This window comes from Nanorana parkeri, unplaced genomic scaffold (assembly GCF_000935625.1).
Source record: "Nanorana parkeri isolate BGI_ZX_2015 unplaced genomic scaffold, ASM93562v1 scaffold85, whole genome shotgun sequence".
NCBI classification, from domain to species: Eukaryota; Metazoa; Chordata; class Amphibia; order Anura; family Dicroglossidae; genus Nanorana; species Nanorana parkeri.
In genome coordinates, this window is record NW_017306353.1 from 293,073 (window position 1) to 297,114 (window position 4,042).

Here is a 4,042-nt window from a genome sequence, read left to right on the forward strand (position 1 = left end):
GTACAAAAAAAAAAAAAGAGCTGGTGACCATACCGACCAATATATGCTCAGGCTGTCCAACCTGTGCCAGACCAAAACGACTTCTGGTTTCTGATTGGTCGCTCAGGCAATAGCTGTAGGATTTCTTCTGCAGAGTGGTGTACTGTGGTAGCCATTGGTGGAAGAAGGAAAACGTACAACTGAAAAAGTTGCTTACAGTAGATTACAGTTTTATATATTGGCATTTTTATAAAGTACAACTAAAGCCAAAAATAATAATATCAAAATGAATAGGTTATTATAAGATCAAATAAAAAAAAAACTTCTTTTGCTGCAATATTCACCATCAAGTCAGAGATTTTCCCTGCAGTACTTTTTCCTGCCATTGGGTGTCCTCAGTCTGACTGGCCAGCATCATTCTGAGCCAACCTTATCCTAAACCCAGCACTAGCGATTGGGCAATGGTGCACACCGGGTGATTGCCACGGTGCCCCGTTTCCTTACAGGCCCCCCATTCTTTAAGTGGCCAAGGTCCCCACATTCTGTAAGTGTGCTGGGACTTAAGGGAATGGGACTGGCTTGTGTGTATGTCTCTGTATATAATACAGTGATGTGTGTAATATGTATGTGCAATTTACATAAGCCTTAAAGAAGAACTCCGGGCAACTTAAACATTAATCATTGCAGGTTGCCTACCCCTGGTCTAGGGGCTAAGATAAAAAAGATATACTCACATGATCCTCAGTCCCGCCTGGTTGCTAGACCGATCCCCGTAGCCTCTTCTCCCCCGGGCTCTGGTGGTCTAAGGACCCGTGACGTCATCAGGTTTATTCATTTGCACTGGATGTGAGGATGCCGGGGGACACAGCCGCAGTGGAGGGAGAGAGAGGTGAGCGGTCACCGCCCCAGGACTGAGGATCAGAGTGAGCATTTCTTTTTTATTTTGGATCCTAGAACAAAACGAGCAGGTAACCCTTGCAGTGCCGGGGTAGCCGGAGTGCCGGGGTACCCCCACTGCCAGGGATCAATGTTTAATATACCTGGAGTTCTTCTTTAAGACATAGCTGGCCATGACTGAAGACAAAGGGCTCATTCACACGGGCGTTAAAAACGTTGTGTAAAGACGCGAGCACTTATTTCTGTGCACATCTGGACGCAGCACATTTAAATACACGGCCCATACACAGAGCCGCGTAAGGGGCCGTGTTTTTACATTGAGGACAGATGGGCACAAAAAAAATAGAACATGCACATGCGCATGTAAACACGTGCATATGTGCGTGGTGCCTGGGGATTGCACACAGTGCTAGAAACATTTGTACCCATAAAAACGTATACGGAACAAATGTGCGCATATACGCGTCCACCAAGATGTGTATTTTATGCATGAAATTCTGAGCTTGCGTTCCTTCTATGCCCGTGTGAATGAGCCCTAAAGCTGGCGATGTATGGATCGAACCGAGGCTGCTTCCTGCGGCCAAAATTCAATCCATGGGTTCCCCTGCCAGCACCACTCGGCTTGACCAAAGTCAATTTTTGAAATGGGCTTGTGTCACACTGGGCGGGAAATTGTCAATCAGCTACAGTCACTGTTTGAGTATTCTGACAACCGTGGGCACCATCTGTCAGAGTACAAGAGCCAGCGGGGGGATTCCTCCATCCACGCTCTTTAGCATGCATGGGGCAATCAAGTGCTTTCTCCCATTTAGACTCACAGGGCTCGGTGACGAAAATCTTAACGCTGAACTCCAGTATAAGCAAATATTGTCCCCCATACAAAAGCCATGCGTGTTCTTCCTGGAATCTCGGTGAGCTTTGTGTATTTCCTCCAGATCTGTGCCAGTAATCCAGTGTGAAACTTTGCCTCTGCAATAAAGACCGGTCACTGCTGCTCTCTCAACTTGTGCAGGGTGGCTGGTCTTGTCTCCGCCCCCCTCCTGTAGTTTTCTGCAGTGGGTGGAGCCTGCTGGGCTCCTCCCATATCTCTGCTCTCTGTACAGGCTAGGCGCAGCACAGTGATGACATCACTGCAAAGACGCAAGGTAATATCTGGGTTGGTAAAGGTACTCGGTGCTCAAGGTTGTGGCTATTGAGGGATATATTTAATGAAAGCTTTGAATCGAAAATCTGGTCATTGCTACTGGTCACCAAATCCCGCGTACACCACAGTGCGAGGTATTTGGGGTTATTATTAAACTTAATGCTTGATATGGGATACCTCTTGTATATATATACGCACACTATATTACCAAAAGTATTGGGACACCCCTCAAAATCATTGGATTCAGGTGTTCGTGAAATTTCCTTGCTACTAAATATTCCATGGTCACCTGTTAGTGGTATTATAACAAAGTGGAAGCAACTGGGAACAACAGCAACTCAGCCACGAAGTGGTAGGCCACGTAAACTGACAGAGCAGGGTCAGTGCATGCTGAAGCGCACAGTGTGCAGAAGTCGGCAACTGTCTGCAGAGTCAATAGCTACAGACCTCCAAACTTCGTGTGGCCTTCAGATTGGCACAACAACAGTGCGTAGAGAGCGTCATGGAATGGGTTTCCATGGCCGAGCAGCTGCATCCAAGCCTTACATCACCAAGTGCAATGCAAAGCGTCGGGTGCAGTGGTGTAAAGCACGCCGCCACTGGACTCTAGAGAAGTGGAGACGTGTTCTCTGGAGTGACCAATCACGCTTCTCTGTCTGGCAATCCGATGGACGTGTCTGGCGGTTGCCAGGAGAACGGTACTTGCCTGACTGCATTGTGCCAAGTGTAAAGTTTGGTGGAGGGGGGATTATGGTGTGCGGTTGTTTTTCAGGGGTTCGGCTTGGCCCCTTAGTTCCAGTGAAGGGAACACTTAAGACATCAGCATACCAAGACATTTTGGACAATTTCATGCTCCCAACTTTGTGGGAACAGTTTGGGGATGGCCCCTTCCTGTTCCAACATGACTGCGCACCAGTGCACAAAGCAAGGTCCATAAAGACATGGATGAGCGAGTTTGGGGTGGAGGAACTTGACTGGCCTGCACAGAGTCCTGACCTCAACCCGATAGAACGCCTTATGAATTAGAGCGGAGACTGCGAGCCCGGCCTTCTCCTCCAACATCAGTACCTGACCTCACAAATGTCAAACATTCCCATAGACACACTCCTAAACCTTGTGGACGCCTTCCCAGAAGAGTTGAAGCTGTTATAGCGGCAAAGGGCGGGCAAACCCAATACTGAACCCTACGGACTAAGACTGGGATGCCATTAAAGCTCATGTGCGTCCCAATACTTTTGGTAACATAGTGTATGTTATATATAGTAAATACTATTTATAAATGTATATATAGAGATAAAGGAAGAGAGATGTGCATTTGGCAACATGTCGCTTTTGTTATTATTTGTGGAAATTTCCAGCTCGTTGTAATTGTCGCAGATTCCATCAACACTCCTGAAAGCGATGTGCCAGCCAAGGAGGAAAGGGTTAACTGGAGCGTCTGGGAGTCTCGCCCACCATCCTGCTCATCCACCAATAGGAAGGAAGACTGGAAAGGAGCAGGGAGCAAAATAGGCAGCGAGAGCCAGAGTCAGAGAAGTAGCAGAGAGAGGAGAGCACTGAGCAACACTCCCGGCATCATCAGAGCCAGCACAAACAGCAAGCTGCAGAAGAGAAGACCCCCCAAGCAACCGGTGAGACACTATTACTAGAAGCTGCATGCACACCCATTGACAGGCAACAGATGACAGACAGGTGATCAGCATCTGGAATCAAGCGCAGACGATTGTGAAAGCGAAGAGAGAGAATTACAGCCCTGCCGGCTGCCCCTTAGGAGATCTCACAATAGAGGGGTGTCTGCTTCTTCCTAATTCCATCGAAGAGGAGTCCGGTAACCTCCTGTACCTGGACGCCGAGGCTGCTGGGGAGGCCGCCTTCTTTTTCTCAACTCAAAGGACCATGACTGTTTGTAAGTCGAACTCTTTGTTATGCCTGCAGGCGTCTAAGTCGGGGCCCCCGCCTCCCCCGCCGGGGGAGGCGGCCACGGACTCGACGGCCACCCTCAACAAGCTGGCGCTGGCCACG